Here is a 15,993-nt window from a genome sequence, read left to right as displayed (position 1 = left end):
TTGCAGTATTTGTTGAGTGTATAATCTTTTATGACTTTTGAATGACTACATCTTTACACTCGCTTCTTTCAATCAATGAATCAATCAATATTTATAACTAAAATGTCAATGAGGTACCCATGCAGTCATGGTTACCTTCTTAATGTAAGGAAGCAGAGTACTGTTTGATATTCCTATGATCCTAACATGAACCCTGACTAGTGAGGGGCACTAAAGACACTAAAATGGTAAGATAACCCTAACATGAACCCAGACTAGTGAGCCACACTAAAATGGTAAGATAACCCTAACATGAACCCTGATTAGTGAGCGACACTAAAATGGTAGGATAACCCAACCATCAACCATGACTAGTGAGCGACACTAAAATGGTAGGATAACCCTACCAAGAACCATGACTAGTGAGCAACACTAAAATGGTAAACCAACCCTAACATGAACCCAGACTAGATAGCATCACTAAAATGGTAGGAGAACCCTACCATGAACCATGACTAGTGAACGACACTAAAATGGTAAGCCAACCCTAACATGAACCCAGACTAGATAGCGACACTAAAATGGTAGGATAACCCTACCATGAAGCCAGACTAGTGAGCGACACTAAAATGGTAGGATAACCCTAGTATGAACCTTATGACTGTTGCTCTAGTAGTCAGTGACATTTAGGTCACTAAAATTGACTGTTATTACAATAAATGGTTATAATGTTACAAGTTACTACCACAAAAAATACATTATTCTAAAACCTCTGAGAAACACTTTGGGGGAATTATGCATTGAATTAAAATTTTATATTGCTGACAAAAATATAATAAAAATCACCATGCCCTTTAATAGCAGACACTAGGAGAGAGGTAAATTCTGTGTGATTCTCACAGAAACATTTCTTTCTGAATCAGAGAAGCATACAAGCTTAACTTTAATGAATGTCTGACTTAAGGTGGAACAAAAAAATTTTAAAAAATGGTAACAGAAAGCTGGATGTTGTTCCATTACAGAATTTTTTTCTCATCTTTCAGCTAATGCACAATAACAATTAATCATGTTATTTTCAATAGTATGAGCAAGTGAGACAAAAGCACAATAGAGACTTAACTTTCTCAAAATGAAACATTTATTGAAGAATGATAGCTGATGTCTCAAAACATTTAAAATGGTGTACAATCTGCTGTAATCACGTCCAATATTATCTCATTAGAAGCTTATGAGCTTAAGCTTATAGAATCATTAAATACACAATGGGTAGTTATTACTCCAAATGATCATTTGGCTTCTATCGTCAATTATGCTGCAAATAACCAATAGAATAACCACCGATGCTCCAACGAGACTGTCATGCTGGCAACATTTAAGATGTAACAATGTGATGATGCTTTGTTTTGATCTCATTATATATTAATGCTCAAATGAATTAAATTGTAGTATTTTTTACACATGTCAATCAGCGAGGACTGCAAAGCTTATTTCAGGTGAACATCTGTATGAAATCATGTATGATGTTCTTTTCTGTCTATATTGTTCACAGTTATTTCCTTCTTGGAAACTGGTTACTGCAGCACTGTTCACTTGTCAAAGTATCTAGGATCTTCTCAAGAGAGGTTCTGCAAAAAAGTAAGAAATAATTCATGTGATAATTCTGTAATTTGTTCCATCTCATGTGGATTTTACTACAGAATAAAACAGACACACTAACAGGGAAATGTCATCAACCACTTTTATAAATGGATGACATCATTCTTACAAGCAAACTTTTATTATGCTGAAATCTATTATGGGAAGTCCCTCAAAGCTAGATATTATGCAAAGATCCCTGCCATTTTAAGTCATTTTAAAGATTATCCCTTTGAGTACTGACGGCCAAATCTGATGATTAATCAAATTCATTTGAAAAATTTATAAAGTACTTAATACACTCGTGCTTAAAGTGAAATTTTTGTTGCACAGATGTTTGTGAGAGAGTTGCTTACCAATTTTTCTATGTGGAGTAAAAGTCGTGATATAAGGAGAGTGGATCAGCATAATGCCTTGATACTTTCTGATAAATTTATGAAAATATATTCAGTGATGTTTTAAAAGAAGTTGTTCAAAGTTTCATATGTTGAATTTAAGTATCTATACTTTTTGACAGATTTGGTGTTATCCTTAAAAATTTTAAACTCTGTGTGGATGCAGTGCGCTATGTTTTGTTTTCATTTTTCTGGTTGTTTAGCAGATGAATGATGGACAGGTTTTTCCATTTTTACCACATAAACATAGAAATACATGATTTCCAAACTGTCATAAAAACTAAACTGAGAATAATTTTAACAAGTATAACATTTTAGAGAATTTTGTGAGGGAAAATAAAATGAGGAAAATATTACATGCTAGAAATGCACATACGTGATATCAATTATTCACTTACTTTTTCTTGAAAATTAAGTTGATTTTAAAGCAACTGAAAAATTGTGATGATTTTACAATATTATGATTTAGCATAGAATTTCACATAATATCTAGGTATAAAATATGCTGCTAAGCATATATGCAAATGTCAGTGTTTGCAAGTTAAAAGTGGTAATTTCGATCTCTTCTCTTCCATCTTTCTTATGTTTCAAAACTTTATAAAGCACAATCAAATCTGGAGACCCATATGAGAAATACCTACACAATTTGGGTGACTTTAGCAAATTCACATGCTTTCACTGGTCAGAGCACAGATCACAAGATCCGCTGGGCAATGGACCTAAAATTGACAAAGGAAACATACTAAATTAGATAGTATACCACTTTAACTGTCAAGTGGCCATCCATTTAATACATACACAAAAATATGGCAAAGCTTGACCCCCCACACACATGCTTTTTTACATCTCACCCCTGTGTACGTATGCTTGATGCACACACACCCAGAATTCTAAAGAATGGCCCATATTTAATACTCAGAAATGATCAAGGATTAATAATATTAATGTGTTTAATAACACAGATATATCACCGCCGTAGAATGTCTTGCTGCACCAAAGAAATAAGCTGCGTAACTTTAAAAAGTTGATCTAGTGTCCAATAAAATTCAAATGCCGACTGAACCCAGACAAACAGGTTACGTATTAGACAAATTATTATTGAGGTTTCACCCCCACCACCCCCTTTCATATGTGTACATACATCATCAGTAGACACATCCACATCCACCCTCCATGCGCATGTACTAAATGGACAGCCCGCAATAATACATTCTTTACTCACTCAGGCTGCAAAGATAAAACAAGAAGATTGTTTCTTGCATACAGTGAAATACAATCAACACATCTGAAGGATAAAATAAGCGCAACAAAATTGGGACAGCATGTATTTGTTATGTTATAAAGAAGCCTATAAAAGGTAAAAATTGCATATTTGCAATCTACTATTGCATACATTATACGAAAAAATATAATGCAAAAGAAAAGCTTAATTACAAAACTTTTAGATATATAATTTTTTTGAAAATATTATGTTGTTCATATTAAAGTCTTAGCTAGACAAAGTTTACATTTACTTATATTTAAATAATCATAAGATGGAATAGAAATAACAAGAACAAAGAGATGTGTTTATAAAACACGATAGCTCCATTGAAAAACAGATACAATGTAATATTTGATGAACATTTTAAACATTTAAAGCACTGTGATACTGGCAGGACAATCCAAAAATGTCATCTATGTATGCAAATCCAATTGTTAACCTTATTTTTACCTGTGGGGGTGGGGTGATTGTGCTAACAGGAATTATGTAACAAGCTGAGTGTAAAAATTGTATAAAACATTTATGAAACTGAAAAATTGCTGTAAGGAAGAAAAGACAAGTAATAAATTACTTTACAAACTGAAATAGAATTACTTTCATCGCTTGCCATATAAAACTCAGTATATTTTTATATACAGTTTGGTCAAGAATCGCTATATTGTATATCATTTTCATACAGTTTCAATTTCTACCCAGTGGATTAAGATGAAATGTAGTTGCAGATGAACAGATGGATGGCCAGACAAACTGATCCAATACTTGAAGATTATAATCAGACCAGCTGATTAAAAAATTAACATAAATACCAAATATTTTGTTAATGTTTACAGCATCTGCCATATTCAGATCACTGTTCCTTGCTGACTGCTCTTTGTATCTTTGAGTAGGTACAGTATATCAACCAGATTCTATTGGCATTTTATTCAGTCTTACATTTATTATCATGCCTATTTTAGTAACATAATTAGATCTATTTGCATTTACCATAATTGGTTAGTTATCTGCATCACTTTATTGACTTCATCTTTTCATTATCATGGGAAGTTTCCAGTTTATTCAGTACAACAATCTGTAATAAGAAAGACAAAACATGATCTTTTGAAACAAGCTTATAGCTTTTATTAGCAGTGAAACCTATAATGAGATTATAATCAGTAAAATGAAATCAAAGCCAATAAAGATAAAAAAAAAAAAGATTTCATACACTACCCTAAGACTTTTGTCAAGCTAAAATTGGAATAATCAAACTATTTTGGTATGAAAAACTTCAACAATATTTATGGATATAAGACACTAGAACATTAAGGCTAATTTAACTGTCATGATTTCACTAAATTACTGTAAATAACAAATAATGCAAATAGGAAGATTTGTTTATAAACTATTCAGTTATAAGTAAAACACTGCAAGACAAATTAATAGGTATTGATGCAAATACATGACATGCCTTGAAGACAGCAAGTTAGTTTTCCATAGAGAATGTTAGCAAACTTGTTTCACTACTCAATAATGGAACCCATATCACTTGCATGTGAACAACTGTACTTTGTCCAATATGTTTTTGCAGAGTTTTGCATTATAAACACTTTGCATCATCATAGCCAGAAGGGTGTGTGTGTGTGTGTGTGTAGGGGGTGTCTGGCATGCACCCACTCCTGCTTAAAAAGAAACATACACACACAAATGTACAGTCACTTGTCACTTTAAATTTGACCATCATTTTATTCTTGCACATGTTTATTAGGTAGTATGCACACTTGGAGTGAATAGACACACACAGTTTAGCTTTGGTGCCCTTGCAAAGAAGTCAGGGCCTGAAGGAAATTTTGGAACAACCCCATTCCTCCAACAATGGACCTGATCCAGCCTGGCATAATCATATTGTTTACTGCAATGGGAGATATTTTAGACTGACATTGTTCAGATGAATTTCTTAATAATCTGTTTGGCAAAGTTATCTCCTATTCATTTTGAGAATTGCATTATTGTACAGGTTTAAAAATCAACAAGCTTGCAATAATGTCATGATGAATGCCATCACTGTAGTATCAGATGAATCAAAGTCATTGTTGTTGCTGTTGTGGGGTTTAATGCCATTTTTCAGCACACAACAGGTATTACATAGCATCCAGTATAACTGCTGAGGAAGAACCTGACAAGAACCACTGATCCATGGGAAGCTACTGGCAAGTTTTTTGGTCTTTACCTTTTTGGGGCTTAAAATTAAACAATCCAACTTTTTATAAATGGGAGTTAAAAATATCTGGTGTCGAGATTGTCAAACCACTCTATGACAAAATCAATTTAGAGTCAGTGCTGACCAAGTGTCGCATACTGGTTGGGCTTTCGGTGGGGGGGGGTATTTTATGTATCTCTGGCCCCTATAACACTGGTCAACAGTGAAATCATTACTGACTTGAAAAGGCCCTAATCTGTAGTATTTTGGTGTGCCGAACACGAATATAACCGTGAAAAATTTGTATTGGCTCTCGTTTTGAAGATATTCATATACCTCATTTTCTATGTTTCACTGTGTAAATTTCTCCAGTAGGACTGCAGCAACATCCGGAATAATGATGTAACATTGCATAATACCATCATGCTCACATCATCCACAGTTGATTGCATCATTTTCTGATGCAATGCAATACTAATGCCATGCGGCTGCTGAAGTAAGTTGACGTCAGCAGTGTACTATACATGTGTAGGCCTATTATACTAATGCCAGGCGGCTGCTGAAGCTGACGTAAGCAGTGTACTATATAAAGCCCAATCAGATAGGTTCAGCATTTAAAATATTTTAGACGTTGTGCGAGACAGTTCAAGCTACTGTTACATAAAACTTATTATTTTATCCATTTACGTACAATAAAGAACAGTAATGCCTCGAAAGTGTGTTAATACCGCGGACAATTTTTGCTATATTTGTGGGGAAGTGACATTTGCCAACCAGAAGAAAAGTATCAATTCTCAAGTGAAGAAGGCATATCATCTTTACTTCGGATGCAAGGTTGGTGACCAAGACAAGCCTTGGGCTCCGCATATATGCTGTGCTACATGTACAACACAGCTTTCACAGTGGTTGAATTGCAAAAGGTCATCAATGCCGTTTGCAGTCCCAATGGTGTGGAGATAGCCAAGCAACCACCTAAATGACTGTTACTTCTGCTTGGTTCCTCCTCTTTCCGGCGGAATAACGAAGCGAAAGAAGTCGAGAATAGTCTACCCAAACATTCCGTCTGCATTGAGACCAGTTCCACATGGTGAGGGACTTCCTATTCCAGAACCTCCAGCAGAATATTCTCTTGATTCATCTGACGAAGACAAAGGTGAGTCGACCTGTTCTTCTCCTGGTCCATCAGCATGCAGTGATCCAGATTTTCACTGTGGTGCATCATCAACCCCACACAGAATAACACAGGAAGAACTAAATGACCTGATTCGTGATTTGGACTTATCAAAGAACAAGGCAGAATTGCTAGGATCAAGACTCCAACAATGGAATCTTCTAGAAGAAGATGTCACAATTACTGCATATCGAAAGCGCCACCAGCAATTGGAGCCTTTCTTCAGAAAGGAAAGTAATCTGATATTCTGTTCCGATATTGAGGGCCTCATGAATGCTTTAAAAATCACTCATGACCCACAAGAATGGAGACTATTTGTGGACTCTTCGAAACTGAGTCTCAAGGCTGTGCTTTTGCACAATGGAAACATTCTTCCATCTATTCCAGTAGCGTATGCTGTCCACATGAAAGAGACATACGATAACTTAAGGCAGCTACTGAATTCCATTGAGTATAACAAGTACAGCTGGCACCTCTGTGGTGATTTGAAGGTAGTTGCCCTTTTAATGGGACTGCAGCAAGGATATACAAAATACATGTGTTTCTTATGCGAGTGGGATAGCCGAGCAAGGGAAATGCACTACATGAGGAAGGAATGGACTCACAGGCAGAATGTAGCCATTGGAGAGAAGAATATCCAACACCCAGCTCTGGTTGAGGCTCAGAAAATCTTGCTACCACCCCTTCACATCAAACTAGGTTTGATGAAGAACTTCGTGAAAGCCATTGACCGGACTTTGCCAGCATTCCGATACCTGCATGAAAAATTCCCTCGACTCAGCGAAGCAAAGATTAAAGAGGGAGTTTTTGTGGGTCCTCAGATTCGAGAGCTTTTCAAAGATGACCGGTTCAACAACTTGCTGGAAGGTGACGCGAAACAAGCATGGAATGCTTTTCGCCTAGTTTCTACAAACTTCCTCGGAAATGTTAGGGCAGAAAACTATAAGGAACTAGTAGAAGACATGTTGATGAAGTATAAGAAACTTGGCTGCAATATGTCTCTAAAGATGCACTTCCTTCATTCCCATTTGGATTTCTTTCCTAGCAACTGTGGTATTGTTAGTGATGAACACGGCGAACGTTTTCATCAAGATATCGCAACAATGGAACAAAGATACCAGGGAAAATGGTCCACTACAATGCTGGCTGACTACTGCTGGACACTCCTCAGAGATGCTCCCGAACAGCTGTACAAGAGACAGGCGAAGAAATCTAAGATGTAGTCAATGACTTGATTTTTTATAGGTAGGCTATTACAGTTGACCTTTTACTATTGGAATGCATTTCGTTATGTAAACATTAATTTCTTGCAGATTACAAAAAAACTAGAGCCAATTTTGCAATTTGACTGTCATATTCGTGTTCAGCACATAAAAATTGATAAGAATTGACTAATTTTATTTCAGTAACATGACTTTTGTAAAAATTTGTTGTCCAGTGTAATTATCAATATATGGGGAACATTGGCTGTTTGAGATGGGAGGGTGTCACAGGCCTCCCTCAAAGTGCAACACTGCTGATAATTGTTTCTAATGTCAAGAACATTGCCCACTTTATTCATTAAAAGTTCATACATTCTACACTAAGTTTGTTTTCCATTTGTTTTTATCAAACTCGTACAAGTTTTCACTCTTCGGTACTAATAAATGTTTACAAGATGGTGAGCAGACTGGTCTAAATTTAATTACATGTAACTGTTGTCAGAAGGGTAATAGAATATATTCCATTAACAATCCTTCATATGACTGATTTCAGGTCATTAATGTTAATTTTTATATTCGTATCATAACTGGTAGAGTAAAACTTTATTCTAGTCAAATAAAAAATTTAGTATTTGCCTCACTGGGTGAATGTTGTATTTCGTTATTAATTGGAGATTTGTCAAACCAAGCTTTAAGTTCACCAATAAAATTATAAATTTCACACTACTACAAGTTAACAAAACATAATGTGTAGGATATTACTGGCAAACAATAACTCTCCCTAGAATGAAATGAAAATTTATGCATCAAGCCGAAAGGGCTTGAAATGATGTCTTTGATTATCCTACATAAAAATAAGTGAACCATATTTTGTTGTTGTCAAGTTGATGTGCTTAATGGATGAAAATGGCTTTTAAATATTTGAATTTATGCAAGATATGATTGTTTCAAGCCTAGTTTAAGTCACAACGAAGACGAATAATGGTCAGGTTAGTCAAAATATAGTTACATATTCTGGCATTTTTTTTGTTTCTTCAGAAATACAAAGATTCCCTAGTAGCTAGGGAAATAAGTTCAAGTGATTGTAGCAAGTTATCATTTCAATAGGTGGAAACACAGAAATAGCAAGTCCCAATGTTTGTTCCTTCTGCAGGTATTATGGTTTGCCAGAACAAATATTACATCTTGTATTAGCCCACAGCATGAATGATTCATAACACAAATATCAATGAAAACAAATAATGTCTAATATTAACTTGAGATGAACCAAAAGATTCATTTTTCAAAACTGCCATTGTAAAGCGTCTGCTGAAGAAACCAACACTAGACCATAACGATTTAAAGTACTACCGCCAGTTTGTAATCTCAAATTCATATAAAAAATCTTAGAAGAGGTTGTTCTACCCCAGCTTGTATCTCATCTGAATTCAAATAGTCTTTTCAGTAATGTACAATCTGCTTATTGCCCTTGCCACAAAACTGAAATTACTCTTCTAAAAGTAGTTAATGACATTCTATCTGCTTGGGATAGTGGAAAGATTACAGTCCTCACCCTCCTTGATTTGTCTGCCGCAATTGACATAATAGACCATGATATATTACTTCACCGTCTCCAGTATGTATTTGGCATTCATGATACAGCCTTACTGTGGCTCAAGTCCTATTTGGTCAACAGGACATATATTGTGTCTACAAATTGAATATACTCTAGCCCAGTTGATCTATATTGTGTTCCACAGGGGTCTGTTCTTGGACCTGTTCTCTTCATTCTATACACTCAGCCGCTCTCAAGTGTCATAGATCATCATCCAGTGTCTCACCAATTGTTTTTTGATGACACCCAAATATACAAATCTAGCCACCCAACTGAAGTTGATGCTATCATCCAAGGTGTAGAGAGGTGCATTTAAGTTGTGAAATCATGGATGACATGTAACAAGCTGCAGATGAATGATGATAAAACTGAGGCCATTCTAATCACAACAAAAAGACTTTCTCATTCACATCCTTTACCTCAAACAAGTATCAGCAACACCAAAATTAAATTCATACAATCAGTACGAAACCTAGGTGTTACTCTGGACAGTACTCTCACGTTGCACCAACATGTCATGAACATATGCAAGGCTGCATATCTTGAGCTGAGACGCATCAGCTCCATTCTCAAATATCTTTCAGTTGATGCCACTAAAACACTTGTGTGTTCATTAGTACTTTCAAGACTGGACTATTGCAAATCAATTCTGTCTGGTTCATCTCAGTATCTACTCCAGAAACTTCAAAACACAGCTGCTTGGATCATACTTACAGTACCACGATCAGAGCACACCTCCCCACTGCTCTGTACCCTACACTGGCTATCCATTCCATCCAGAATCAAACACAAAATTTGTTCTCTGTGCAATGTTTCACTGTCGGACTATAGTCTAACATACCTATCCGACCTCACCCATATGTGCACACCAGCAAGATACTTAACGCTCCTCTTCTGACAATCATATACTCATTATTGCCACTATGAAAACAAAGTCATATGGACATTGTTCTTTTGCATACCAGGACCCAGCACTGTGTTATGAATTGCCCATTGAACTCAGACACAAAGACACAGTGATCCCATTGAAGAGTGCTCTAAAAACTCACTTATTTCGACTGCAAGAACAAACTTAAAGACCTAATGTTTCCTACCTTAAATATTCTCAGCATGTTTGTTATGTTTTCTAATTTCGTAGCGTTTGTTTTGTAATTATATCATTATATATGTTTTTTTTTATCTTATAGGTGTTGTCTAATGTTGTAAAGCGCTTAGAGCTTCTAAAGATTAGGCGCTATACAAAGTCCTCATTATTTCATTATTATTATTATATTTGCTACATGAGACTATAAGGCATTAAAATTTGGTTCTTCTTTGAAGTTAATAAAAACAGTATATCTTAATATACCTTCTTAATTCCAACCTAGTATATGACAAATTTACTGTTATTAACTTCATTTTAATATAGAAAATGTTTATTAAAAATAAGGAAGTCCCAGATTCCTCCTTATCCTCTCTTGCAAAATGGTCCATATAATATGGAATGTGTTAAATGGCTGTTAAAACCCAATCAAAATACAATTCAGTCAAAGCATACGAGTATGGACATGAAATCAAAATCATAAACCCATTATGAAGAAAAAGAGTCTTAACAATAAAGATAATAATGCTCTGATATTCTTAACCCTAAATTATTTTTAAAATCTCATTAAAGGTCATGCCTCCTGTAACAATATAAAATTCCATAATCAATAAGTAAAAAAACCTCACGCAATGTTGACAGCTTTTTTAAAATTTAAAGTCACGATGAAATCGCATATTCTTAATTCAAATTTGGGAAAATATTGTTTACTTCATCATAATGTAACTTCTATCTGAACAGGCAGCACAACAAGTTGGTGGGATCTCAAATAAAAATTAAAAGTCCTCATATCAAATCTGATAATGCACAAAAAAATAAAATTATATTCTATAGTCTCTACAATAAAACTAATCATTCATTATAGTCTATAGGCAAAAAAAAAATTGAGAATGCCAGTCTTTATACATAACATATATTCAAGCAATGATGACATCTGCATCTGAAAATGTAGTAAAAAAGAAACCTTCACTATATCAATTTTATCACTGTTTGAAACAAAGTAACTGAAAAATGAAAAAGAAATAAGCTGTTTAACTGAAAATGACATGTTGCATACAAACTGTGGCATGTTTAAAGACTAAGTTACTCCACGTATCAAATATCTAATTATTCACAACAAATTTTTTAATGGTACATTGATTATATAATTTTAGGGAACTTCATCTTTTAAAATTATAAATATTTAAAGGAACAAAGATAATTTTTCAAAATAACACATATTCCATTTTTTATGTAGCTCTCAGAATATGTGATTTTCCATTTCTGACAATGATTATGCTTAATATTTAATTACCAATTGATTAACTCCTTATTTTGGCCAGATAACTTGTGTTTTGAAACTCCTCTCTGTGAACCTTCCTTTCACAGTATGATGTCTAAAGAAGCATACAGTCAGACAATGGTTCTTTATGGTAGTTAAGTACAATTTCCTAGTGCTCAAAGGTATTATCTTTTATCTTTTTGATACTTCTGCTCCAAAACTGAATTTTTAACAAACTTAAGCTGTGCCAAAGTTTCACTTTCTCAAATTAGTGCTTTACTGAATACTATGATTAGACTGCTCTGGTTGGCCTAAGTGGTTATAGCATCACCATGGATGTGGGAGGTCGCAGGTTAAAACTTCGGCTGAGTCATACCAAATTCTTTCAAAAATGGTACTAACAGCTGCCTCACTTGGCGCTCAACATTAAGATGTTATTTTTAGGACTGGCTGGCCTGGTGTCAGGTTAATGTGACTGGCTAGGACATTATGTTACATGTCTGCAGCATGATGCCCAATTGCAGGCCATCACTATAAACAGCCACACTGCAGGCATCATAGCAATATGACTCAATTTTTTTTAAAGCTACATTAAAAATCCAAATCACACACACACACTACTGACAGATTTCTTATCTGTTCTTTAATGCTGTATTAGGGTTTAAGGTCCATAAATGCCATAGCTTGCTTGCTCCGACAGAGGTGTTTTGACCAAATAAATAACTGTACTTCTTATTATCATTTGTTAGTTTTATTTATTCAACAGATCTTAACCCTTAAAGGCTGTATAGTTTTGAAGCACATGATCCAGCAGGGCTAAATTGTTTGAGAAAAGAAATGAAAAGTGCACTCTAATTTTAAATTGTATGAAATTTAATTAGGTTTTATATCATGTCTGCTTTACATTAAATTTTGATTTACTGCTCAAGGGGGGGGGGACTGGAAAAACTATTTTGTCCATTCAGAGTGTACATCAGACGCGTATTTAACACCAATCAGTCACTAGTATCTCCATTAAAACTTTCCCAGCTCCAGTAATCAGATATATTTCATAATAACAGAAATCATTGTCTTCATCAGTGTCAGCGGCCAGTATTTGCGGAACAAAAGAAGATGAACCAAGCAGGGAATTAGCCTTTTTGTTTTTTCTGGGTAGGCTGTATTTTTAACATGCACTTGTAAAACTTCCTTTTTACATGGCTTATACTATGACATAATGCTTGCTACAGGGCACAATGTGCCAATAAAATCTAGTTTAAGAACCATTGATGTCAAGTTGAAGAATCCAGATGTAAACAGTTGTCTACCTGAAAAAAGACTTATGTTGCAAAAAACATGATGATACCTCTACTGGTGTGACTTACCCGAAGTACTTTAAATAAAAACTGTTTACAGTGCAGAGTACATTTTCCTATGTGTGACTTTAAATTGTTGGAGTTCCTGTGCATCAATATTTGGGAAATTCATACAAATTTTGCTTGATTGATGCCCTGGAAGCATCTCTGTATCTGATTTGTAATGAATCTAAAGATAAAAAAACAACTAATGGATAATAAATTGTTTCCAAACTTAACAATTATCAATGGATGGGTAATGTGGGCTTTAAAAGATCTTAAAATAACTTTTATGTTCTCAGAAATTTTCAAACATATTTTCAAATAATGAAAACAAAACATTGGTGGCTAAGCTAACAAAACCCTAAATCACAAAATCTCTATCATCACATCGGTTAAAAGTAGCATTGTGAATAATTGTAACCAAAATTAAAAAGAAATAATGGCCAAAATTGATAGGTTGGAAACAACTGGGTGTTCAGTTTACTACTAGGTCAATGATTATGCAATCAACTTTTTACCCATGGTAGCAACTAACTGATACATGTAAAATAAAATTCTAATGCGTCATTATGCATACAATAAAAAGAGTGGTCACACTATACCTCCTACTATGGTTTGTGGTCATTGTTGTTTCAGCTCTGTATTCCTGTCTGGGTGTGGTACTTACCTATCTGCTGTGACACCAGGTGGTTTCTCTGACAGGTCGTCTCAAGCAAAATTGAGGTATACAGTGCTGAAAATACAAAAATAATTTAATTTTGCCACCAGAACAACTTCATACAAATTTTAAGTCATACACTCTACTCTTACAGCATGGCTGGTTAATCTAAAGAGTACAACTTGTATCAATTTATTCCATGCTACTGCAGATTTATAGATAAGCAGTGAATCTGTATATTTTACACAATCAAACTGACTAATGTTTTGGAGACAAATTGTTCAATGTGTTGAGAACACAGTATTTAGACATATACTACTCTTGCTGTACGTACAGTATGTACTTCATTTTGGGAATGCTGAAATCAGATAAAGTTGAAGTATACTTAGCTAATGAAAAGAATAAAAAATATATTAATACTTAAGAAAGTGCTTAGATAGCTTCATTTCATTCAAGATACTTCTCATCCTTTTAACCAATTTTGGCATTTCTGACTTCCGTTGCATTACTGCCAACTGAAATGTAGGCCAACGAACTTGAAATCATGTCTTATGTGAGAATTTGAATTAGAAAAAAGACATCAGAGTTAGTAAAGTCTGATAAACTTTATTACTTTAATTTGTAGAAAAATGTGGAGACAGGCTGCCAAGAGTGTGAGATATTCCTGACAATTTGACTTCTTGTTCTGATGTTAGTCAACATTGGAACTCACTACACATACCGTTATTTACTCAGTAAAACCTAAATCCCCAAAACATAAATATCAGGGTTGATGTCTTACACTGTTATGATTAGCTTAAGGCCATTTTTAATGCTACACAACAGTAAATATATCTGGTGGAGGAAGAACCTGGAAAACCACTGGGAAAAACCACGGACGGATGGGAAGCTAGTGGCATGCTCTCTCAAAACGGAGCAGAGCCCGAGACTAAATTTTCCTGTAAATATTAAATGTACTATATAATAATAAATAAATAATTTGAAGAGTAAATTGTAAGCAACAATAACCCTGACCTGCACATTACATTATACAAATGACTGCCTGTTATGCTGCTGATTGGTTATGAACTACTAAAGTATTCTCACACCATACCCTTTGATTGTACCACCGTACTGATTTGAAAAACAGAAAGAATAAAAGATATCAAAAATGCACAAAACTTAGCCATTGCATTCACTGATTTATGAGTTCTAAACTGATTGCCTCCAGGTGGGTCTCCAACACTGCTGACTTTTTTAATCAAAAGGGAGCTTCTTTAGCAACATGGTCGCCATTTTTGCTTGGGCCAGCTTGTTTTCAAACACAGTTGTGATTGAAATTACTGTCTTTCAAACTCTCAGTAATTCCATAAATTTGGGATTTACATCTCTTTGAACACGTGTATACAAGAATTCCTTCTATTTATTTGTTCAAATTGTTCTTGAAATATTAGAAAAAAACACTGCACATATTGGATGCAGATGGCACTGCTTCTACTTAGTCCTACAATGTAAGACATAGCACATATTATTTTTGTTTTAGTGATATGGTGCCCACAACATAAATATCAGTGTCGAGGTCTTACATGTAGGACGAGGCTACTATATCAGCGTCGGGTCTTACAGGTAGAACTAAGGCTACTACTGAAATAGACTATTCTAAAAATCAGAAATAGACAGAGGGCTTAAAAACAAACGGGAGGATATGCGAATACTATAAATATAATATAAATCTACCTACCTCGATGCATTTAAAGTCTCTTGTATAACAATTTCGGCTATAAAACAACGCAGTCTAGGTGAATTACTAGGTCTACGAAAAATACTAAACATCTTGCCCGCCATGACTTTTATACATTTTTGTACTCTTCAGTACTAAAGATTCAGCATCCTGCAGCATTTCTAGAAACAACCAATGAGAGTGAATCTTACAAATATTTTACTGAATACTAGTATACTATTGGTTCCAACGATTTCGCATGTGAGCGATCTCAGAAAGAGCGAAAAACCAACAAGTTTCGTAAAATTCAATAAATAATTTATTTTCCTAGAATGTATAGTAAAATTTTAAAATGAGCTTACAGAATTGTTAATTATATCCCAAATTGTCCTAAAAGTTTTATCTCACGTCAAAATGTATACAGATCTAATTGAATTCTAGTGGTATTCCAAATAAATTCCAATACTGAATCTGCTGATGTCCTTTTAGTCTCGAACGTAGCAATGTGCCATTGGCCTGATGTGTGATTATGTGCTAAGAG

The 15,993-nt window shown here is 34.6% G+C and overlaps 1 long non-coding RNA gene across 1 annotated transcript; it reads right to left on the bottom strand.

Annotated features, from left to right (window-relative positions):
• Positions 1-1,099: 1,099 nt before the first annotated feature.
• LOC149795153 (uncharacterized) lies at positions 1,100-15,765 on the bottom strand. The gene is made up of 5 exons (XR_016422268.1): positions 15,474-15,765; positions 13,763-13,828; positions 4,258-4,342; positions 2,651-2,728; positions 1,100-1,604 (listed from the first exon to the last, which is right to left on the bottom strand). It is a non-coding gene; the product is annotated as an uncharacterized LOC149795153 (long non-coding RNA).
• Between the last annotated feature and the right edge of the window lie 228 nt (positions 15,766-15,993).

This window comes from Sinohyriopsis cumingii, chromosome 7 (genome assembly GCF_028554795.1).
Source record: "Sinohyriopsis cumingii isolate HCF-2022 chromosome 7, ASM2855479v2, whole genome shotgun sequence".
NCBI lineage: Eukaryota > Metazoa > Mollusca > Bivalvia > Unionida > Unionidae > Sinohyriopsis > Sinohyriopsis cumingii.
Note: the sequence above shows the minus strand (reverse complement) of the source record. Positions and strands in the feature narration are given on the sequence as shown.